Source organism: Vidua chalybeata, assembly GCF_026979565.1.
Source record: "Vidua chalybeata isolate OUT-0048 chromosome W unlocalized genomic scaffold, bVidCha1 merged haplotype SUPER_W_unloc_9, whole genome shotgun sequence".
NCBI classification, from domain to species: domain Eukaryota; kingdom Metazoa; phylum Chordata; class Aves; order Passeriformes; family Viduidae; genus Vidua; species Vidua chalybeata.
Genome location: NW_026530344.1, coordinates 503,551 through 529,254, shown reverse-complemented (window position 1 = coordinate 529,254; position 25,704 = coordinate 503,551). Strand labels below are relative to the sequence as shown.

The window sequence follows — 25,704 nt, the reverse complement described above, 5'->3', positions numbered from 1 at the left end:
GACGTCCGTAATTCGTTGTTTTTTATTGTCTGGTAATTATCCTAACTCTAAATTTTTATTACTCTAATTTTATTAGTATTTTATAACCATTTTATTATTATTAAACTTTAAAAATTTTAAAAACCAAGTGATTGGCGTATTTCACGGGGAATGATGTTGATAACACATGGATGTTTTGGTGGTTGCTGAGCAGTGCTGTCTTGGGGATGGTTTTTATCCCATACATATTTTTTTGTTTGTTTATTTGATTGTGTTTGTTTTGTGGCCAGAATGGTCATTGCCCGCCCCCTGCCCCCCAGCTCCGGGAGTATCGCGATGGGTGAGAGGCAGCCCGGGATCCTGCGAGGGTCGGAGGCCAGGGTCTGCTGCTTCCTTCCGGTGGGGGTAGTGGACTTCGGGCAGCCACGCAGCGTGTGCGTCTGACTGGAAATACTGTTGCCTTTTGGTTTTGTCTGTTTCTTTTTTTTTAACCCGACACCCCGTGCCCGCCCGGATACCCTGCGGCTTCTGGCATAGCTCGTGAGTCTTTGCTACACTTTGTTTGCCACTCCGGTTATGCTCACTTCTGCTGTTCCAGCCTGCTGCTCTGAGGTTTCCTGCTGCAGTCCATTCAGCTTTCCGAGTGCCACTTAGACTGGCTGCTTCCTGTTGAAATGAACAGGGCTAATGCCTTTATTAATGTTCAGCTCTTTATTAAAAAGGTCAGCTGGGCAGGGGGCTCGACGCAGAGCTCGCCTCCACGGTTGTAGCTTTCCCAGGCAGCTGGAAGGAAGGCGGCGTGCAGAGTCTGTCACTGGAGTCCCGAGCAGCAGCTGTCCTTTCTCCTTTCCTTGTGGCACACCGGTGGCCCGAGGATGAGGAGGCGTGGTGTGCAGAGTCTGTTGCTGAAGTCCAGAACAACAGCTGTCCCCGCTCCTTCCGTGGTGGCAGCACCAGGGCTCTCTGTCTCTATCCTCCGGCTTCTCAGAGCCTAATATAGTCTGTTCTTTCTTAGGTGATGGCGACGGTTAAAAGTCAATCAGGGGATGTGTTTCCCTCTTCCTCAGCTAGGGCATTTGTCTAGACTCCTCTATTGTGTTCAGTTTTTGATCTATATTCATTTTTATCTCCTAAAAATACTCCCATGATCCTAAGGGGTTTTTATTTGCATGTTAGTCCCAGAATGGCAGCGTGGAGGGGTGGGAGGCCAGGTAGTTTAGAGAAAACAAACAGACCAATTAGCTAATTAGCATTTCAATATCGGTACTTAGCTAGAGTTAGTAGTTTTCTTTTAGTGTTGCCATGGGAACTAGGAAAGCCCTGCCCGCGTCTCTGGGGAACACCTGGAAACTGTTCATAACACTGTGATTATGCAAAGGAAGTCCCTTCTTTCGGTCAGAAAGTTTCAAAACCGTTCTTTGTAGTTATCCCAGGGAACGCATCCACTTTCGACACAGCAGATACAAGTATTTGCTCATTCCACTGCCAATTTTCACGAATCACAAAAACATTTCTCACACAAGGATAGGCCTCTTCCCATCCTGAGAACATCTATAAAATGACAGACTACTCAAAATTATAGTATGTAGGCATCTGAATAAAGTAAATTTGCAAATTTACAAATGGTCTTCATGGTTTAGGAGGTGTGCAGCTATAGTTTTCTTCTCTTTCTGTCTTGTAGTATTTGGTTGAAAAGTTGTCCAACAAAGATTTAAGAATTTGAACAATAATAAACTTCAATTCTTTGCATCTCAATGACAAAAAGAAAGCCCATTCCTGATCATTTAAGCAACAGAATTATTTGAATAAATAAAAATGTGTATGAATTTTTAAAATGCTAAATTTATGTGGAAAATTAAAGAAGGGAAACGACATATTAAAGTGCTTTCAGTATTAGCTGTATCTTTAGATATAACAACATTTTAATGATGTAGCCAGTAGCTCAGTGACTTCACTAAAACATTCCATTGCTAGACAAGGTTTTTGATCAATAGGAAAGTCTCCCTATCTTTACTGTATTCTCAGGAATATGTGCTAGGGAGAAATCCCTGGGAACATTGTAGGAGTTGAGCAACCCCACCTCCACAGCAGCTATATGGGGTTTGAGAGGTGTCTCAGTTTCTGTTGGTTGACTGCACCTTCTTCATCTTTAAATATCTAATCTTAATCAGTGGTGGTTGAGTAGTTAATTTAGAGCATATTCACAGAATCACAGAATATTCTGAGTTGTAAAGGACCCAAAAGGATCATTGAATCCAACTCTTAAGTGAATAGCCCATACAGGGATTGAACCTGCGACCTCGGTGTTATTTGCATCATGCTCTATCCAAACTAAAATATTTAAAGGAAAGTTATTTTTTTTTTAAACAAATAAACTTGAAATCTGGCCCTCCAGTGGAAGGGAGGGTCTGAATATTCTCAGCTTCTTCCCCCGGGGTGACCACTCCCCTTCACCACTTCATGCTGCTGCCCCTGCTGCCTTTAACACCGAAGTTCCAGGAGCAGGGTAGGAATAATGTAGGATAGCACTGAAACTGTAACCTTACCCATACCTTGTGCCTGAGTTGTTGTCATTAAGGGCTTGTTAAGTATCTTTTAAGGATCCCTAGAAAGGTTCTAGCTCCTTAGGGGAAAAAAGAGTAAAAAATCATATTTCTCCTTGGATCAGGAACTTATCCGAGCATCCTTGAACAAACATATAGGATGTCTTGTGCCACTTACAATCATAGTGGATGATCCTGAGTTGTTCTGTCCAGACACCCCTTGTTTACAAGCAGGATGGTATGTGCTTGTGTAATGACAGTAGCCATGAGTGATTTACACTGCCACTAGGTACATTAAGTGATATTTGTTCCCCTACAATTCACCAAATTCTTCTGCAATACTCAATTCCACTACTTGGTTCCATTCCATCGGGATTAAATTTCTGTAAGTTGAGGCTATTCCTTTGGAACTGTGCATTTCACTTTTCTACTTGATTCTTCACAAATTTAAAAGTTCAAATTCTAGAGAGCTCAGCCTTAGTCTGATTGTCTCATATTTCCTCCTGCTTTATATAAAATATCACTGTTGATTTGATAGGTGAAAGTGATTTCTTACAGGGAGTCTTGTACATACTCTGGTAAGCATCTCCTTTCATCCCCAAACTACAAATTCCAGTCAGTAGGCCCTGCAGTTTGAGCTATTTATATCTTCTAATGCTCCTCCCCCCCCCCCCCCCCAATCCAATTGTTCCAATTAACCAAAGAATTTAGTAGCATAGGTCCTGTTTTGGTGCCTGTATAACGCTCTAGAAGGTTGGTTACAAATTTATTGCTGTAAGCACATTAACAAAGGCTCACTTCTCCATCACATAAGAATTACACATATAATCTTTGGAATGCTCACAATTTGACCATATCCTTATGTTAGGAGTGGCTACCTCGTCTAACAGCTGCTGCCCAGAACTCCTGCCCAGCCACTGGAGCCCAGTTCTGTGTGTCCCAGGGACTCCAGGGTCTCTTCCCAGGCTGAGGGAAATGGTTGCCACTTTCCCATTTGCAGGTTCAACTGGTAACAAAGCTGAGCTTGTATCCCAGAGATCCCCCACCCACATACAGGACACACAGAGGACATACACAGGACACTGACATGACCAGTTACACAGACTGCCACAGATAAGTCACTGCCTTCAACAGCACCTACATATAGGATTTGCATAAAACAAACATAAGCAAGTCCCCTTCCTCCTCTTTGACTGGTAGAAATTGAAGGTCAGTAGTGAAGTCACATACACGATACTGTCTAGATTGACAAGCACATGAACATTAGTGGATCCCATGAGTACCGGCACCAACCTTTCTGTCCTTTCTGTACACCTGACTATATTCCAGGCCCTCTTACCTGTTTCATGGGTCTTTTATTCACCATCTGGTCACCAAACATGCACATACTCATCCCACAGGCATTCCACATTTAAGTCATACTCCAGCAGACATTTGTAAGATTTTACCTTTTCCGGCAAAAGCCACATTCTGTTTTGGTAGTTGCCAGAGTTTTTTCACTTTTCTTTATTTTTAGCTGTTCAATTTTTTTTTCTTCCTGAGAGTCTCCTAACCCTCTGGAAAGGGACTCTGTCTCTCCTTCTGGAGGCCTCTTCATACCAATTAAAAAATACATCCCACATTAAGTGAACTATTTAATCTAAGTTAAGGCACCTTCTAGAGTGAATTGTTTTGAGGGATTTTTTTTTTTTGTCCCCAAATCCCAATTATCTAAGTACCTGCAGGCTTTAGGAGAGAACTGCATTTACATATAGTACTCTGGAGTTCTCTTTGAGGGCAGTGAAACTTCCTTTGATTGTCCAATTCCCGTTTTCACTTATTCAGAGGACACAAAGGAAAGTCAGAGGGTTTTATGTGGCTTGGATCCTCAGTGAGGGAGTGCAAATCTAGGCCTTTCCATGGCAAAGAGGAATAAGATAAAAGGTTTGGGCATCCTGGAGAAGACAGAGCTTTGACTTAATCCCCTCCCAGCAATCAACTGTGTTTTTCTTCTCAGGAGCCGACAGATGACCGTTGCCCAAAGTCCCAGTAAGGATTTCAAAAGGTCCTGTACCTTCTGAGTGGCACCAAGGAGTTTTGGCGGGGAGCAGTCTGTGGTCCTCCCAGGTGAAGCATGATATGTGAATCTGACTTATGGCTTCAAATTTGTAATGGAAAAAATGGAATACAATTTACATCAGATCAGAACATAAGCTATTGGAGAGAGCACAGAACAACAGATAAACAGTCTCTGCTGATATGAAAGCTGTCTATGTAAAGTGGATACAAGCTTTTATACACTTAAAGATGCTGTGCCAAAGACAGATAACGTAATGTGAGTTATTAATATCTGTCACATACATAAAACCACAGAACTGCTCAAGGCTGGTTTAGAATCTGCTTTCTTTAGCACAGAGACTGATCATGAAGGTTACACAGTGATTATTGTTTCAGAAGACAGGGTGGGAGTTCAGTCAATAGACCCATGAGACAGGATGAGAATTGACTCAAGAGGCCCACCCAGGCCTTAGCATTTCTACTTCCACAATAGAAATGAGTAATTGTAAAATTCAGAAAAAAAGGATGATCTCTTAAAAAATTGAGAAGAGACATACCTTCTTTGAGAATGATGTAAAAAATATTTTGAGACAAAAATCTATATATTTGGAATTATTTGAAGTAGAATTTCCTATTCTTATTTTAATTTTTATTAGTCTTATTAAGCCCCAATGGATCTAAGTGGAAAGATATCTGTGCAAATTAACTACATAGAAGAAAATATTACAACTTTAAACTGATTTGATAATTTCCTTGTAACACTGGCAGCTACAACCCTCCTACCTATATAACAGCTGATTATATATTCATAAGCTGAAGATGTTTCTAAAACATTCCACAAATATGTAGAGGCGGGGAAAGAACTTAAGCCATTTCATTTTATTTGTGCCAAGGCCTGGAACAGGTTTGATTTTTTCCTTCAAAGATAGGCACATTAAATTCCTTCCTTTGAGAACACAAATTGACAGCCCAGTCAGCTGAGATAAAGACCCAAATTTAAGGCTCATACCACAGCTTATCCTGTTCTTCTTTCCAAACAAGTAAGCATGCAAATATTGCTTGACAGAACAGATAAGAGTACAGTATCAAGAAGAAACAGCCTTCAAGTCACAGAATGGTTGAGGTTGGAAGAGACCTGTTGAGATCATCTAAGTCTAACTTCCCTGCTCAAGCAGGGCCACCTAGAGCTGGCTGACCAGGACCATGATATCTCCAAGGCAACCACTCTGGCCAACTTGTTTGAGCACTCAGTCACCTTGATAATAATAAAGTGCTTCCTTATGTCAATACTTTCTTAACCATCATGGGTAGGATGGTTCTAAAGCATTACTGTGGACTTACAGTCACAGTGTTCTGGCAACAGTTTTTATGAGATAAAAATTATTTGGTGGCCAACCTTTAGAAATTAATTAAGATTATTCTGTCTTGCTTTTAGCAGCAATTATCCTGAGAACCCTTTCAACCTTAGATACGATGACATGCATTTTGTAGCCCTCTGTGGATACTGAACAAATGCCTGTTAAACTAGTGCAGTCTGATTTTGAGAATGGCTGCTATGTGAGAGAATACATACAGCTCATTCAGATAGTCAACAGCCATTTGGAAGACCATTTCCTGCTGGTTGACATAAGGATCATTGACTTCAATTCCCTGCTCCTCACAGGAATACCTAAAACTAAATTATATGACTAAGAGCATCCAGAAGCTCCTTGAACTCTGACAGGCTTGGTGCCATGATCACTTCCAGTGACAGACCACCCTCTCAGTGAAGAACCTTTTCCTAATGTCCAATCTGAACTTCCCCTAATGCAGCTTCATACCATTCCCACCATAGAATCATAGAATCGTTAAGGTTGGAAAAGACCTCTAAGATTGAGTCCAACTGTCAACCGAGCACCACCATCATGTTCACCATTAAACCATGTTCTCAGGTGCCATATCCACATGTTTTTTGAACACTTCCAGGGATGGTGGCTTCACTTCCCTGAGCAGTCTGTTCCAATGTTTTACAATCCTTTCTGAGAAAAAAAAAAAAAAACATTTCCTAATATCGAATCTAAACCTTCCCTGACACAATTTGAGGCCATTTCCTCTCATCCTGTTACTTGTTACCTGGGAGAAGAGACTGACCCCCACCTCACTACAACTTCCTTTCAGGGAGTGGTAGAGAGCAATAAGGTCTCCCCTCAGACTCCTTTTCTCCAGGCTAAACAACTCCAGTTCCTTCAGCTGCTCCTCATAAGACTTGTGCTCCAGCCACTTCACCAGCTTTCTTGCTCTTCTCTGGACTTGCTGCATCAGCACCTCTCCCTTTGCTGCCCCTCTTGAGGAGATTGCAGACTGTAATGAAGATTCCCTTCAGCTTCTCTCTCTTCTCTTTTCTCTTTCTCTTTTCTCTTTCTCTTTCTCTTTCTCTTTCTCTTTCTCCTTCTCTTTCTCCTTCTCTTCTCTTCTCTTCTCTTCTCTTCTCTTCTCTTCTCTTTCTCTTCTCTTCTCTTCTCTTCTCTTCTCTTCTCTTCTCTTCTCTTCTCTTCTCTTCTCTTCTCTTCTCTTCTCTTCTCTCTCTCTTTCTCTTCTCTTCTCTTCTCTTCTCTTCTCTTCTCTCCAAACTGAACAAGCCAAGTGGCCTCAACTGCTCCTCATAAGTCTTGCCCTCGAGATCTTTCACCATATCAGTCCCCTGCCTGTTCTGTTTTTTTGAGAGTTTTAAAGTTCTTCTAAAAGTTCCTATGCCTTCTGATATTTACATATTTCAACTAAATTTTCTCACGCATGTTCATGTAAATAATGATTGCTTTACATTCTTCTTTGTAAGTAGAGAGAATTGATAGACTGTTAGTTTGACCAGTATAGTTGGAGAGGTGGTAGTTTCACCCTCCAATCCACTGTCACTTTTACTATTGTATATATAGAGTCAGAAAATAAAGTTTGCTTTTTTAAGTTCTTTTTCTTTCCTTTTACATTTAGCCTACTTCTGTGAGTTATTTCATGTCACAGTGTAACACCTGCCTCTGGACACACTGTAATAATTTTATGTCCTTATGTTGAAGTGCCCAAAACTGCACGCAGTACTTGAGGTGGTGCTCTACCAGTGCAGAATGGGACAATCACATCCCTTGACCAGCTGGTGATACTGTGCCTGATGCACCCCAGGACACAATTGGCCCTTTTGGCTTCTAGGGCACACTGCTGACTCATATTCAACTTGACATCAAACTGAACCCTCAGATCCCTTTCCATGGTGCTGCTCTCCAGCCTCTTGTTTGTACGTATAGCATCCAGACCCCCCCCCCCCCCCCCCAGTTTCTACATATAACCAAGATTACCCTGTTCCAGGTGCAGAATCTGGCACTTGCTCTTATTAAATTCCATAGAGTTGGTGATTGCCCAGCTCTCTAGTCTATCCAGATCTCTCTGTAACGCTTCTCTACCCTCAAGGGAATCCACCAACTCTTCCAACTTACTTAACGTACATTTGATTCCTGTGTATTGCGGGTAAACCAGGACTCCTGAACAACTGACCAATATGATCAAGCAGAAGCCATTTATTGTTTACATTACACACACTTTTATAGATTCTACAAACTACTAAGATCACACTTTTTCATTGGTGCCTTTGTCTTGTTCCCTTGTTCTCTGCCTCCATTTCTCAGCATCCGTGATTGGTTACCATGCAGGTGTTCTACAGTCCTTTGTTATCTAGTTCTTGTGATCCTGGTATGCAGTCTCTCAGCTTCTTTGTTCTTATTTTAGCACAGTTTATGTCTTAGCAACCTTGATGAATTCCACAGTGCCCTGAGAAAATTCTGATAAGAACAGTTACAGATGGTATGGCTGGTGCACACTGAGGCCTAAGTTGTTCAGATACATTGCTACACCCATGCCCAGATAATTTATAAAAACATCAAAGTGTACTGGCCCTAAAATTGAGCCCTGGGGAACCCTACTGGTGACTGGCCACCAGCCTGATGTAATCCCATTTACTATAACTCTTTGAACCCAACCTGTCAGCCAGTTGTTCACCCGATGTATTATGGACTTGTCCAGCTGTATGCTGGACATTTTGTCCAGAAGAATACTGTGAGACACAGTATCAAAAGCTTTGCCAAAATAATAAAAAAACCCCACCACATCTACTGGTTTCCCTTGGTCAATTAGATGTGCAACCTTGTCATAAAAGGAAATTAAGTTAGTTAAGCAGGATTTTCCCCTCATGAGCCCATGCTGGCTATGACCAATATATGCATTACAGCCAAATATTACTGGTTATGTAGATGGTATAATGGGCTGCATACAACAGTAATTTTATAGGTTACAAAATGTGTAAAAGAGCTGCAGGTTTGCATGTATTTGGGTTACAGGGATATTAGATGTAGATGCATTGCAGAAAAATAGCTATGGTGCTGTGTAAATTCTCACATTGTGTATTGACTCCAGTATGCAACGTCTCTTATATCCCTTAATCAAGCAGTAATGCTCAATATCTTGTAGCCCCATGACTACAAGGTGCAGAGAATCATTGGTGATATGGGAGATTAAGGGGAAACAGGATGAGGAAGGGAATTTAAAGAGCATTGCCCTGGTGGCAGCATGCAGAATGAAGTGTATTCAGGGAAGGAATAAAAGTGAGGCAGGTTGCATTCTAAGGAAAGACATGTGGGGAAGGGTAGGGGTCTATGAGAAACATTGCTGAAGGGAAAGGTTGGCACAAGGCAGCTGGTAATGCACATACTGGTTGTGCATGTGCTGAGTCCAGCAGGCCAAGTGTATACAGCAGTTAAAGAAAATGTTTAGCTTTGGCAATGAGGGCAGTACAGCTGCTGCCACAGCCCCACCTACTTTAGATGGCAGCAGTCAACAAATACCCTGTCCAGCAGCATCTCTTCACTGTTACTTTCTGATGGGAAAAGAAATAGAGATGGTGATAAGCTGTTAGGACAAAGCAGAACTTCCTGTTCACTCTAAACTGCTTCTGAAACAGAGATTTTTAGAGTTAGGTTAACAAAATGAATTAAGCATTTATAATTTAGCTTGTAGAGTTATGTGTTGAATTTTCAACCTTTTACTTAAGAAACCTCTGCCTAGTACAAAGGGCATAGGAAAATGCAAATTTCTGAAGCTTCTTGCATAAAGAACAATACCAGAAGAAGCAAAGAACCCAGATAAAGAAGCTCCTCTGTCTCCAAGCCTATCAAGACTGACAGACGTACTCAGATAAGCACCAAAGGACCAAAAGCGCACGCGCAGAGAGGAAAAGTTCAAAAGTTCAATAATGAGGAAGACCACAATCTTCAGCCTCAGGACCACCAAGAGACCCCCGTACGACCACCACAGCAAACCACGCATGCCCAGAAGGGCGTGGACTTACTTAGCATGAGAAGCGAGGACAGGCGGGGCAAGGGGTTGAATATGCATGAAAAAGTTGTGCAATGTATTGCATATGGAACGTCTTTAAGAATAAAAGTGTGGGTCAGACTGAGGCTCGGGGCACAAGTTTTGGAGAGCTATCTCACTTGTGCCGGGCGCTGACATACATACCCACTTCATAACTACCCCAGGTTATGGAGTCTATTTATTTATTCCGCGTATCGTTTCAGTTGGCGACCCAGATGGGACTGCTCTGCTCACCCGCGGGTCCGGTTGGGAGCAGACACCCTCAGGCGCCACGGGGCTTTTCCCCGGAGGGACTCTGCGCCTCGGCTGTACACTGCGGGGAGCAGACCACGGCCCGTCGACTAGCGGATGAAAGCGGTATGTATTAATTTCTTTTCTTAAGGTTGGCACTGATAAGTCGCAAAAAGACGTTTATGCGCGCAGGTTTGCCCAGGGGCTTGCAAGCAGACCGCCACCGGGGGAGAGGCCGGCGGCGGGAGGACCTCCCCAGCTGATAGCGCGGCTCGGGGAGGGCGAAATCGCGATTTCAGTGTGTGGTGTATGTCCCGATTGCAGTGTAGTGTGTCTGTTACGTCCGGACGTGCGTGCTTGTGCGTGTGTGTGTGTGTGTGTGTGTATGTGTGAGTGGAACGGCAGAGCGCGGTGCGGCGTTGCTAAGATACAGAGACGCGGCGCGGCGGTGCTAGAGAGCGCATGCGCGGGGCAGCTCTCAGCCCACACTACCTGATAGTGCGGGTAGTGCGCATGCGCGGGGCAGCTCTCAACCACACTACCTGATAGTGCGGGTAGTGCGCATGCGCGGGGCAGCTCTCAACCACACTACCTGATAGTGCGGGTAGTGCGCATGCGCGGGGTGGCTAGCAGCCACTCTACCTGATAGAGCGTGTGGTGCGCATGCGCAGCACGGGCTGTCCCTGGCGAGCGGAGAGCGCGCCGCGGGGCTTAAGTCGGGGCTTGCAAAGGTGCTTTAAGCGCAGCCTAGCTGATAGCGCAGCGGGTGCGCGGGCACAAGCCGCGGTTTGAGGAGCTGCTTTGAACGCCGCTAGCTGATAGCGCAGCTAGTGTGAGCATGGTACAAGTTGGGAGTTACAAGCACCGCTTACAAGCATCGCTAGTTGGTAAAGGGCTTGCAAAAGTAGCCAGCGAGCCCGGCTGGGCTAAGAGTTAAGTATTTGTTATACAATAGTACTGCCCTTTGGTGTTAAAAGCTGTCACTGGGAGATCCTTTGCATTACAGGGCGGGTAAAGGGGGGATGAATGTGTGTGAATGAGAGGCGGGCTGGTTACCCCAGACCTGCTAAGCGAGAGCGGCAATCTCCCATGCTGCGTTTCCGTCTTTTTCGCGAGAAAAGCGGCCAGTAAAGAGACGAAGCGAGTGGTAAAGAGTGAGAGAACCCCCCCTTGGACTGGGTCTCAGAGAAAGAGTGGGACCCCTTGGTGAGGGGGGGGGAACAAAAGGTAATTAACTAGGAAAAAAAATAATTAAAAGGTAAAAAGAAGGTTTTCTTGGCATAATCTATTGGGAAAAATAAAAGGTAAAATGTGCGGGAGGAGCCCCTAAAAATTCTGCTGGATTGAGGGGTTCATGTTCCAAGAGCATCCAGGGTTGACTCAAACCTGCTGGATTGAGGGATTGATGTTCCAAGAGCATCCAGGGTTGACTCAAACCTGCTGGATTGAGGAATTGATGTTCCAAGAGCATCCAGGGTTGATTCAAACCTGCTGGATTGAGGGGTTCATGTTCCAAGAGCATCCAGGGTTAAGTTTGCTGGGTTGTTGAGAGCACCCAAGATTGAGTAAAATTTTGCCAGTTTGAAGATAAGTCTGAGAGGATCTAGAGTTGAGAACCACACAGCTAGATTGAGGGGTATCCAAGAACACTGGGACTAGCCAGGGACACCTAAAAATGTAATAGGTGTGTTGAAAAATAAAAGGTACCTTGTTGTTGTGGTTGTTTTGTTGTGTGTGAGAGTAAGTAAAAAATAAAGTTAAGTGAATGTAGACGAATGAAAGTATATGTATGCATCCTGCCCTGTTAAGCAGCCTCACTGTGCTTCCCTGCTGTGACCGACAAGCACAAGTTACGAACCCTCAGAACTGAAAAAGTTCAATCAAATATTGCTTCCAGTGATGACCATGATATTGTCTAAAGGAGGAGGCAAGATAGCCTCCTACAAGTACATTAGAATATAATACCTTGTTACAATTTCTGTTATTTAAGTGAGAACAAAAGAAACTACCCCAGCAAACCTTCTAGTTGTAATTCTAAATCTAAGAAAAGTGAAAAAAAAGAAGTAAAATTCCTAGCTGATACTAGAGCAACATATTCGGTTCTAAATACAGCTTTGATGCCCATAAGGGATGATTATGCTATAGTTACAAGAGCGACTGGCCAAACTGAAAAGGCATTTTTCTTTAGGCCACTGAAATACAAACTGGGAAAGCAGTGGGGGATCCACAAATTTCTATATATGCCCAATTCCCCTGAGCCACTTTTGGGCAGAGATTTGCTGGGACAATTACAAGCAACTATTACATTTAAAAATGGGGAGATGACTCTGGAGGTAAATGATCAAAAGTATGTAGAAGTATTGAGTTTGATATTAACCACCAGTGAAGTCATGAGAGAAACTGAAACTGATAAAAAGATAATGAATCAAGTATTTCCTAGGGTATGGGCCTCCGATGTACCAGGGAGAGCGAAAAACGCTGCCCTATACAGATCAACTTAAAGGAGGGAAAGCAACCTGTCAAGCTTAAACAGTATCCCTTGAAGAGGAAGGATAGGGAAGGGACTAGCCCAGTAATTGAGAACTTTTTGCATCTTGGATTATTAAAAGAATGTCAATCTGATCTTAATACCCCCATTCTACCAGTTCGCAAACCTGATGGGTCATACCGGTTAGTACAGGATCTGCGAGCCACAAACAAGGTAACTGAAGATTTGTATCCTGTGGTGGCCAATCCCTACACGTTATTAACTTGCTTAACACCCGAGCTAACTTGGATTACCATTTTAGATTTAAAAGATGCCTTCTTTTGCCTTCCTATCCACGAAGCCAGACAGAAAATTTTTGCATTTGAATGGGAAAATCCTAAGAGCAGGCGAAGAACTCAACTGACATGGACCAGACTCCCACAAGGATTCAAAAACTCACCCACTTTGTTTGGAGAACAACTTGCAAAGAATTAGAGACCTGGGAAGCCCCTCCAGAGGAAGGGAAGCTGCTACAGTACGTAGATGACATCCTGATAGCCACACGGACAAGGGAAGCATGCGTGGCCTGGATGGTAAGCCTCTTGAACTTTTTAGAGCTCCAAGGGTACTGAGTGTCAAAGAAAAAAGCCCAAGTAGTAAAACAGCAAGTAACTTATCTGGGTTACGAAGTCAGTGCTGGACAACATACCTTAAGCCAAAGCCAGAAGGAGGCAATATGCCAGACCCCTAAACCTCAGACTGTAAAAGAACTACGAACTTTCCTGGGGATGACAGGGTGGTGCAGGTTATGGATCTATAACTATGGACTGTTTGTTAAGCCCTTATATGAACTAATTGCAACTGAAAGCAGGAACATCCAATGGACAAAGGAAGCTATGCAAGCTTTCAACCAGCTGAAAAAAAAGCCCTCATGTCAGCTCCAGCCTTGGGATTGCAGGACGTGAGTAAGCCTTTCCTTTTATTCTCCCATGAGAAGCAAGGAATCGCCTTGGGAATACTAGCACAGGACCTCGGCCCATATCAGAGAGCAGTGGCTTACTTCTCTAAGCACTTGGATACAGCAGCTAAAGGGTGGCCTGGGTGCCTCAGAGCTGTTGCAGCAGTCATACTGAACATCCAAGAGGCACGCAAATTCACCCTGGGCCAGAAAATGACTGTGCTAGTGTCTCACACAGTGTCTGCAGTGCTAGAGGTAAAAGGCGGGCATTGGCTTTCCCCACAACGGTTCCTGAGATACCAAGCTATTATGGTAGAGCAGGATGATGTAGAGATAGTAGTGACTAACATTGTCAATCCAGCCTCCTTCCTCAGTAGAAACCAAGGGGAACTAGTGGAACATGACTGCCTGGAGACCATCGAAGCCACCTACTCCAGCTGCCCTGACTTGAAGGACACCCCTCTCGAGAATGCAGAAGTCTGGTTTACTGATGGAAGCAGTTATATCATCAGTGGAAAACGGCACGCCGGGTATGCAATTACGACATGCAAAGAAGTAATAGAATCTGGGCCCCTGCCTACAAATACCTCTGCGCAGAAGGCCGAGATAATTGCTCTAACTCGGGCCCTAGAATTGGCAAGAGAGAAAGAAATAAACATATACACAGACTCGAAGTATGCATTTGGAGTAGTGCATGCTCACAGAGCCATTTGGAAAGAGAAAGGACTGCTGAACTCTCAAGGGAAAAATATTAAACATGCATCAGAAGTGCTGCGACTTCTAGAAGCAGTCCAGTTGCCAGAGAAGGTAGCGATCATGCACATTAAGGCACATCAGAAGATAAACTCAGAATTAGAAGAAGGAAACGAGCTGGCGGATAGGGAAGCAAAAGAAGGAGCAAGAATTGAGGTAATAACTGAGGCAGCCCTGATTCCAGAAGGGCAAATTTCCCCTGAAGGTAAACCAAGATACAAAAAACTAGAAAAAAAATTAATCTATGAGCAAAAAGGAGACTATAATCAAGAGGGATGGGCCACCATAGAAGGAAAATTAGTTATACCCTCCTATTTATTATGGTCCCTAATAAAGGAAGAACACCAGAAAACCATTGGGGTATTGATGCTCTATCATAACTAGACATTTACAACTCGACAATGTGACCTTTGCCTCCAGACCAACCCCAAAAATACTCCCAAACCAAAGCTTGGCCAGATTAAGAAGGGTCATGGGCCGGGGCAGCAATGGCAGATTGATTTCACAGAATTGCCAAGAAAAGGGGGGTATAAGTTTTTACTGGTGCTAACAGATACCTTTTCAGGATAGCCAGAAGCATTCCCCACCAGTACTTCTAAAGCTCAAGAAGTAACTAAGGTATTGGTACAAGAAAACATACCACGCTTTAGAGTCCTGGCCACAATCTCCTCAAATAGAGGACCACATTTTATTGTAAAATTAGTGCAACAAGTTAGCCAATATTTGAACATAGACTGAGAACTTCACACCCCATATAACCCACAATCAAGTGGTCAGGTAAAAAAAATGAATCATTTGATCAAACAACAAATTGTACAATTGGGACAAGAGGCTAATTTGTCATGGCCTCAATCCCTCCCATTAGCACTACTGCAGATCCGAACCAAACCCAAGACTAAAGAAAAGCTAAACCACTTTGAATTGCTTTATGAAAAACCATATGGGGTGCGAAAGAGAATGTCTACCCAAGACATGTCACTAACCTCCTGTATGTTGTCTCTTAACTTGGTGTATCCAGCACCAATCACTAGCTAATAAACACAAGTCATAACTAGTGAAATACACTGTTTAGAACACTTTATGTCACCCAATTATAATTCTATTAATTTTAGTTACTGTAAGTTTAATGATGTCTATTTTAACACTTATGTAGAATTAGAGGATGTTAAAACACATGGCCAGTCTGACCTCACTCTCTAGAACTCATAGAATCTTACTGAAAGAGGACGGTCATGATGGTAGATCAGAATTTAAATGAAGACCCCTGTAGTAAAAGAATTTACTATATTTTAAGAAAAGGGGGGACTGAAACAGAGATTTTTAGAGTTAGGTTAACAAAATGAATTAAGCATTTATAATTTAGCTTGTAGAGTTATGTGTTGAATTTTCAACCTTTTACTTAAGAAACCTCTGCCTAGTACAAAGGGCATAGGAAAATGCAAATTTCTGAAGCTTCTTGCATAAAGAACAATACCAGAAGAAGCAAAGAACCCAGATAAAGAAGCTCCTCTGTCTCCAAGCCTATCAAGACTGACAGACGTACTCAGATAAGCACCAAAGGACCAAAAGCGCACGCGCAGAGAGGAAAAGTTCAAAAGTTCAATAATGAGGAAGACCACAATCTTCAGCCTCAGGACCACCAAGAGACCCCCGTACGACCACCACAGCAAACCACGCATGCCCAGAAGGGCGTGGACTTACTTAGCATGAGAAGCGAGGACAGGCGGGGCAAGGGGTTGAATATGCATGAAAAAGTTGTGCAATGTATTGCATATGGAACGTCTTTAAGAATAAAAGTGTGGGTCAGACTGAGGCTCGGGGCACAAGTTTTGGAGAGCTATCTCACTTGTGCCGGGCGCTGACATACATACCCACTTCATAACTACCCCAGGTTATGGAGTCTATTTATTTATTCCGCGTATCGTTTCACTTCCAAGTAGCAGGAAGCAAACAGGGTGGAAAAGCAAAGCAAATCACTGAACAGAGATGCCTGCACAAAACCCTCTTCATTTTAGTTGCTAATCGGATGTGACATCAGGATGTCGGTGAGCATGATCCACGCGGGAGACAGATATGCTGATATAACCACACCCTCTCTTCCCTCCTTCTCCCTCCCACTCGTGTTTCGGCCTGGCAGTTGCTATCCCTTTGAACTATCAGCCACCACTATAGGTTCCCTCCTTGCCCACTCCGATGTAGTATGATCTTACATCCATGGATAGTCCATTGTCATACTAGTGCCACTTTGCTTGTTGGGGATAGAATGCGCCCTCGCACGCCCTTAGTGAGGTAGGGGTTTTAATACGTTCCTACCAACCTTCTTTTCTTTCCTCCTTGAGGAAACAGATCCTCCTCCCCCCGGCCCTAAAAACTGTCCGTCATACGGGAAGCCCTGCCTCTTCCGGGTCTCTTCGGCTGGGCCACTGCTTCCTTCTCTCTTGCTTGCTCTCTCTCTTTTGTGAGTTATAGCAACTGTTGCCTTGTGAATCAAGCGCCATAGTCACCGTAGTCCTGGTGACTGTTACTCATCAACAACATCTGCTCTTCCACTGCTTTCTGTTTGCTTCCTAATCATCACCTACAACAGCCACCACCAGCAAGAACAACAACACAGCTTTCCACGATTCAGGTGAATGTAACTGTTCTGTATAGACTTGCAATTCTGCCTTTCTATCGCTTTCTTCTCCCCTCTGCCTCCACCCCAGTTTTTACCTCCTCCCTCCTTGCAGCATCCAGGCTGGGAGTGCTGCATTGGGCTTTGCTATTGATTTTGCGGGGGGGGGGGGGGGGGGGCGGGGGCGGGGAGGAGTGAGAGAGAAAAGCCTCGAACGCTTTCTCTTCCTCAGCCATTCTTCCTTCCCAATTCATAATATAGGAAGAGACATCATTTCCGAAGGGGAAAAATGATGTAAATTGCCCTGTGGTTGTTTATTATGAAGGGTATTTATCTTTATGTTTTAAAATTATTATTAGAAGTTATCTGACACATTGCAGTACTTGTAATGTTACAAAGTATCTTGTACATCAATAAGGAAAGGCCTATGTTACCTGTAGTACACATTAGAGATCCTTTAAAATTATCTTGAAGGTGTGATTAGTAGTTACTAGTAGAGGTTAAAGGGCTAACTGGTACTACGTAAGATTCTTCAGTGCAATTAATTGTCATGTCTGGGTGCAAGTGTAATTTAATTTTTTAATTTCATTTTATGGCTGTACCTCTGAATTCCTAACATTCTCTTCTCATCAACTGTCACTTTCATTTTATTTTAAAAACATATTTGTTCTACATGGAATGTTTGATGGTATTATTTTTTCATGCACTGATTCAGAGCCTTTTTTTTATTCTTCAGCTTCTTCAGTAGAATTTAACCTGCTAGTATAGAAACAGCTAAATTTTCAGTAAACTCAAAGGAGCTGTGCATATTTAGAGCACACAATGCTGTGTGTTTGTCTTACTTTCTTAGAAACATATTTGTTTCTGAAGAACTAAAGAAATGTTGAATGTATAGCTTGAAAGGAATAAGAGCCATCTACCTGGCTATGCCTTCTTAATTAAGGTGGCCCTACCATGCCATGTTGTTGATCCATATGGTTTCCTGTCATTCAGTTTCTGTATCAAGTCGTATTATCTCAGTAGATGATTTAAAATAATTTCATAGTCTATTAACCCTAGCTTATACTGTGTTGGGAAGTGTACCTCTTCGTACAAAAAATGTACATGCTATCTTTCTTATGAACATAGCATCTTTTTGCTGTCTAATACAAGTTCTATGTGGAAAAATGAGAGAACATATCTACTATGGGTTTTAACCTATTTTTAAATTACTTTAAAAGGAGAAAAACATGGATACCATGTAACTATCTAGTTTTTCACAACCCCTTAGCCACATAAATCCCATATGTATTTCCTCTATCATTGCATTACTTGAATTTACTCTTTCTCATTTAGTGCCACAATGAAATGTTTAATTGCCTCTTACACCCATATTTACATGGCACAAAGTTAGGATATTTTTATCTTCAGTGATTCTGTTTTATCACATTATGAATACTTTTGAATTAAACCTAATTTTGAGCTAACTGTAAAGTAATATTGTATCAGGAAAATAACGATTCATTTTTTAGAATTGCTGTTTACTAGCATGCAGATACAAGCCCATGAAATGGAAGACAAAATGCTGTATTTTTAAAGGGATATTTGAAATACAGATAATGGAGGAAGCTAAAGAACAGCCTTGGAAAAATTTCCTAGAATCCTAAAATGGTTTCGGTTGGAAAGGACCTTAAAGATTATCTAGTTCCCACCCCACTGCCATGGGCAGGGACACCTTCCAATGGACCAGCTTGCTCAGAGCCCCATCCAGCCTGGCCTTGAACACATCCAGGGACGAGGGCATCCACAACTTCCTGGGCAACCTGTTCCAGTGTCTCACCACCCTCACAGCAAAGAATTTCTTCATAATATCCAATCTGAATTGGCCCTCTTTCAGCTTAAAGCCATTGCCCCTTGTCCTATTACTACATGTCCTTGTAAAAAGTCCCTCTCCAGCCTTTCTGTAGCCCCCCTTTAGGTACTGGAAAGGGCTATAAGGTCTCCCCGAAGCCTTCTCTTCTCCAGGCTGAACAAGCCCCAACTGTCTCAATCTGTTTTCATAGGAGAGGTGCTCTAGCTCTCTGATCATCTTTGTGGCCTCCTCTGGACTTGCTCCAACAGATCCACATCTTTCTTGTGCTGGGGGCCCCAGAGCTGGATGCACAACTTTAGGTGGGGTCTCACCAAAGCAGAATAGAGGGGGAAAGTCACCTCCCTCACCCTGCTGACCGCACCTCTTTCGATGAAGCTTAGGACACAATTGGCTTTCTGGGCTGCAAGCACGCATTGCTGAGACATATTGAGACTCTTATCCACCAACAGCCCCAAATCCCTTTCCCCAGGGCTGCATTTAATCCATTCTCTGCCCAGACTGTACTTGTATTTGGGAGTGCCTCGACCCAGGTGCAGGATCTTGCACTTGGCCATGTTGAATTTCATGAGGTTTGCGCAGACCCACCTTTCAAACCTGTCAAGGTCCCTCTGGATGGCATCCTGTCCCTTCAGCATGTCAACTGCACCACACAGCTTGGTGTCATTGGCAAACTTGCTGAGTCCCACTCAGTCCCACTGTCCATGTTGCTGACAAAGATGTTAAAGAGCACCAGTCCCAATACAGACCCCTGAGGAATGCCACTCGTCACTTCTTTCCACTTGGACATTGAGCCACTGACTGCAACTCTGAGTGTAACCATCCAGCCAATTCCTTTTCCACCAAGTGGTCCATCAATCAAATCCATGTCTCTCTAGTTCCCTTGTCCACCATTTTGTTGATTTTGTTTCTAGATGAGTTAAACTAAATACCAGTCTTGAAAACTTTTTGGGTCAACATTTTTTTTGCTTTTGCAATTTATGTTTTAGTCCTACTTTGCTTTTTTATTATTGCTGATAATTTTTTCTGTTATTGTACATATTATAATTCTGTTTTCTCTATCTGCTGTTGCTGGGTTTCATTTCTTCAATATGGTTCCTTTTTGCAGAATTGTTTCCTATCCACTATTCTTTCCTTTTCCTTGTTAGATGTTTCACTTCCACGTGGTTTAATGTTTCCATTTACTTGAGGTAGGGGGGTGTGTCAAGGCTGGGAAGTAATGTATATTAGACATTTCTGAAGTATATCCAGCTGAGCTGCAGAGATAGCCTGCAGTTGCTCTTTTATTCATCTGTTTTCTTTTGAGGTGTAAATGTTACCTGCTTCATCTCAATATACACAGAATTTACATTTAAAATTTATTTTGAAGAAGACTTCTTCAGCCAATTGCAAATTGCTAGAAAGAACACTTATTCAGCTGTTCAGGATCTATTTTTTCACACCAGGAACATGAAGATTAGTTAAAACATCTTCAAACATATTGTGAAAATAATCATATTGAGGAATTTGCCTTTTTGTCAAGTTGGAGAATCTGAGGAATTTTTAAAATTATTTTTTTAGATAATATGGAAGTGTGCTTGGTTGATATCTGCTTAGGTTTCTGCAGAACATATTAAAGCCTCATTCCTTTGTGATATAGTAGTGCTTCTCTGTCTAGCTTGACATCTCTTGGTGTAATAACCCTTTACCACATTAAATTTACCATTTAAAAATCAGGGATTTACTGGAACTTAGTATTGGAGTAGCTGTTTTCAGGGGGGTTTTAGTATCTATCTTAATATATATATATATATTATATACTTGTGTCTATGTATACATTTAAATACAGGTGATTGAGGTGTTGTTTTTTGTTTTTTTTTTTTTAAACATGCCCTGTTCTTGGAATTGCAGAGAAGGTAATTTTCTTGAAGGTTCTGGGTGTTTGAAACTATGCCAGCTGGAAAAATAATAAATTTAGTAAAGATACAACAAAATGAAAGCATATTCATGTTGGAAAATGTTCAAGAGACATAAGTGTAGATGGCAATATTTTTTTCATTTTGGGCAGATATTTATCATGTATACATGAAACAGCTGTTTAGAGAGATTGAGCATATGAACATCTACATGTGTGTCAAAGCCTGGTCTATGTACTTGCATCAAGTACTTAAAAGTTTGATGCTGAGAAGTGAGGGTGGGAAAAGAAATTTGAATGGAAAAGACTAAAGGGATCATTGAACTTAGTATGTACTGTAGAAACATCTCACAGATGAGGGAGCTGCTCCATAATAGTGAAGGGGGAAATGTTGGTTTAATCTTGGTAGGGTTTGATTCTGGTTGAATTTCTTCATGTGAAGAATACTTATTTAACCAAGCTGTCTCACCAAACTTAACAGATTGATGCTCTATCCTATTCTTATATAAACAAACCTATATGTCTGCAGAAGTTTAGTTGCATTCAAGAGACTGTTTTATGGTACTAATAAAATATTACTTATGGAACAATTGAAGTTGGACAGCATTGCAACTGCTCTTTGCTAAGTCCCTCCTGTCTCTAGTGTATCCTTGAGCAACACAGAAGGAAACACTTGCTCTTAGTAGGAACTAGATCTAACAAAAACCAAGACTGTAAAGTGGAGTTCAGATGATCATTTGCTAGTTTTTAAGTGCAGCTATTTTTACAGTATAAATAGCTAGATGTCTTTAACTGTAGCTGTGTAGATAAAATATTTTAGACTGTTTTCTAAGCTGTTTTCCCTCACTTTTGAGATCACAATCAATAAGATAGCTTTCAATTTTGCAGTGATCTGTCCTTGAAAGTAATTATAAGTAGTGAATACTGTGCTTATGTCTCTATAGTAATCTTTTTGTCTGTGTTGAGGAAAATAAGTGCTTGATTCAGGATTCTGACTTTCCTCTGTGTTCTTTACAAGGCTAAATCCTAAAAGTGCAGGAGATCATGGAATCATCATGGTTTGGGTTGGAAGGGACCGGACCTTAAAGATCATCCAGTTCCAACCCCCCTGCCATGGGCAGGGACACCATCCACTACACCAGGTTGCTCAGGGCTCCATCCAACCTGGCCTTGAACACATGTGGATATGGGGTGTCCACAGTTTCTCTGGGCAACCTGTTCCTGTGCTTAACTAGCCTGATGAAGTAACTTTTCTTTATGGTTTGTTTTATAAGCCCACTAGGCAAAAAAAAAAAAAAAAAAAAAGAAAAAAATGTATGGCTTTGAGGTTTAACAAGTCCAAGTGCCAGGTCTTGCACTTTGGCCACAACAACCCCCTGCATTGCTACAGACTGGGGACAGAGTGGCTGGACAGTGCCCAGGCAGAAAGAGACCTGGGGGTACTGGTTGACAGCCGACTGAACATGAGCCAGCAGTGTGCCCTGGTGGCCAAGGCCAATGGCATCCTGACCTGTATCAGGAATAGTGGACCAGGAAAGTCATTCTTCCCCTGTACTTGACACTGGTGCAGCCATACCTTGAGTACTGTGTCCACATTTGGGCCCCTCAATTTAGGAAGGATGTTGAGATGCTCAAATGCATCCAGAGAAGGGCAACAAGGCTGGTGAAGGGTCTGGAACACAAGCCCTATGAAAAGCAGCTGAGGGAGTTGGGGTTGTTTAGCCTGAAAAAAAAGGAGGCTCAGGGGAAACTTTATCACTCTCTACAACTACTTGAAAGGAGGTCATATTCAGGTGGGAGTTGGTCTCTTCTCCCAGGCAACCACTGTCAGAACGAGAGGACACAGTGTTAAGCTGATCCAGGGGAAGTTTAGGCTGGACATTAGGAAAAACTTCTTCACTGAAAGAGTGATTGGGCACTGGAATGGGCTGCCCAGAGAGATAGTGGAGTCACCATCCCTGGAGGTGTTTAAAAAACAACTTAATGTGGTACTCAGTGCCATGGTTGTTTAGTTGATAAGGTGGTGTTAGGTCATAGTTTGGACTTGATGATCTCAGAGGTATTTTCCAACCTAGTTAATTCTGTGATTCTGTGATTTGCTTTAGAAAAAATACTGCAAGCTTATGAATTATGGAGAAGAAACAAAATACCAGTTACAAAAGCAGTTGTCATTCATGAATGCTCTCTTAGGAAGAAATTTTCTCCCCCCCCTTCCCCCCGACTTCTTGCTTTCAAAGGAGTCTTCATTTTGTTATTCTTTTCTGAGATCCCTGTAGAAAACCTTGACCAAGTAGTATTAAATGCTTTGAGATGCACAAACTGGGTGTTGTATAGACTAGTTATCTCATCCTTTTTGATAACTTTCAAGACATGCTTTTATTCTTGTGTTCCTAAAGAATTTCTGTGATAGTGCCCTCCATCTCATTTGAAAGGGGTAGAGGTTTCAAAAACACAGATTTCATCAGAATAATTATCTGGGGAAAGATAAGACTAAATTTATGCTACTATCGAAGAAAATGCAGTCAGTTTTCAGGTTTTATATATTTCATTTGGCAATAAACATCTGGCCAGTCAGCAAACATCCACACCTTATACTCTCTGTTGTAATATGGATACAAATGAAGAGCAAAAGGCATAGGCCAGATTTCCTATTTCCTATAGATGTCATCAATTATGCTACTTTTGAACAATTTGTAGGAGAAAAGCCATATTGTTAACTTCTTAGCCATTTCTTCACCCTTCTTCAGTGGATTTGCAAAAATATTATTGAAAACACTGATCCTGTAGAGGTATTTTTAGGTATGCAATTTGGCCTGCAGAATCTTCAAGATTAAAAATAATGAATAAAACCAGGAAAACACAGTTTGACAAAAACAACTTGGAGTCAATATGAAGCTTTTTTTGATGAGTGTGATGTCATGGTATAGAATATTATTTTGATCAATTGGGATCGTCTGTCCCAGATGTGTCCCATCCCAACTCCTTGAGCATTCCCAGTCTACTTGCTGGCATGGCAGTATGAGAAACAGAAAAGACCTTGGTGCTGCATAAGCACTTTTCATCAATAGCTGAAACATGGATGTGTTATCAACACTCTTTTAAATCACAAATCCAAAACACAGAACCGTACAAGCTACTGTGAAGAAACTTAATTCTATCCCAGCCAAAACCCAGTGCAATTGTAAAATCTGTTAGTATAAGCTTTTAATAAAAGAGATCTGTTAGTGTGTGGTGGCTATTTGAGAAGACTTTTAAGTTCTTTAAGCAAATTTGTCAGAAATGCATAAAGAGGGTTATAGATTTAATAGTGCTTCTTAACCTGAAAGCACCACATACCTTTTAGGTTGCACAGCAACTGACTCCTAGCAACAGTAGCAGATTGAATTTTTAATAGCGACATGTCAGATGTAATTATAAAGCAAGAGTACAAACACTTGTAATGGTTTTCATAATAAACTAGTATGAATTTAAGGAACTTTTTGTCCCTCCAAAATAAGAAGTCGCCTTCTCCACTGACCTTGGTGTCTCCATGTTCTTTCCTCACGTTCTCACTTCCTCCTCTGGGTAGAAAAAAACTGCGCGTGCCCCACTTCTGGCACCAAAACGAATAAAGCTGTTTAGAATGAGAGTGGCTGTCAGGTTTTGGTGTGGGGGTAGGCATTTTTTTTTCTAATTTCCTTTTTTCTAGCATAATACTATGAGATAAAACAGAAAACAAAGAATCAATAAATGGAGCATTACATAAGAAATTTAATGCATGCTTAAGGAGATTTGTAAATTTCAACTTCTCTTGTAAATTAATTAATTGTAGGATTTCTTAAAAGTCACCAGCTAAACAAATAAACAAATGTTTTGGAAGGAATCAAAATTCTTTTACTTCTGGGTATAAGTCAAACTAATGGAGTTAGAGATCTCCCCTGAACAAGTTATTCCATAACTGCCTACTGTAGAGATTCTTGTGTCTATGTGAAGTTTGCAAAACTCATTTAGACAATTTTTATGTTCCAAAATATAGATAGTCAGTGTTTCATTGTTTTTATTTTTTTCTGTTGTCTTCTCTTGGTTCAGCTAACAAATATTCTGGGGCAATTTTTCTAACTTTTTTTGAGATGAATGTTGATATAAAATCCTATATTGATTTTTAAAAATTTTATTTGCTAAACATGCTAAAATCGACTATTTTAAATCAAACTCTAACCTTTTTAAAAAAGGTTTGTGAAATTCTTGTGAAGATTTGTATAAAAGTTACCGACGGACAAATTTACTCTGTCATACCAGTCTGTCAGTATATGTTTTACCCTTTAAAATCCTTTGTGTTAAAGGTGTGAAAAAGATAGAAAATATGTGGGCAGGTAGGTGGTATGGAGATGGAATGAGACAGAGAAATACAACATGCTTCTGCATGGGCTCCTCTCCATGGGCCACAGTTCCTGCCAAGAGCCTGCTCCAGCATGGGTTTTCCATAAGCTCCAGCATTCTATGGGACATATCCACCTGTTCCACTGTCATCCTTGCCACAGGCTGCAGGGATATCTCTACTCTGGTACACCTTCTCCCCCTCTACTTTCACTGACCTTGGTGTCTGTGGGGTTGTTTCTCACATTCTTCCCTCCCCCTCCCTTTTCTCACTCTGCTCTGCAGTGATTTTGCCCTTTCTTAAATATGTTATCACAGAGGTGCTGCCAGCTTTGCTGATTGGCTCAACTTTGGCCAGTGGTGAGTTCATTTTGGATCTTGCTGGAACCACCTTTGTTAGGCACAGGGACAGCCCCTGATCTTTCTTCACAAAAGCCACCTGTGCAACCCCTTGTGGTCTGAACACTAATGAAGTCTGACAACATGTTATAAAACAAAGCTTTATTGAAGCAGTAAGAAAGCTGAGCAATGATGTGCCCATATGGCACAATCACCATTAGCAAACATAGGATCATAAGTGATGTCATAATTTTGGTGGACTGCCAGGTACACTTGATGGCTGGGTCATC

The 25,704-nt window shown here is 41.9% G+C and overlaps 1 protein-coding gene across 1 annotated transcript in view; it reads left to right on the top strand.

Annotated features, from left to right (window-relative positions):
- The first annotated feature begins 16,937 nt into the window (after positions 1-16,937).
- The window catches only part of LOC128783025 (transcription factor RFX3-like), a 197,015-nt gene continuing 188,248 nt past the window's right edge, over positions 16,938-25,704 (top strand). Inside the window, exon 1 of the mRNA XM_053933599.1 lies at positions 16,938-16,991. The gene's annotated coding sequence lies outside the window, so the exon portion shown is untranslated. The remainder of the gene's footprint in view (positions 16,992-25,704) is intronic.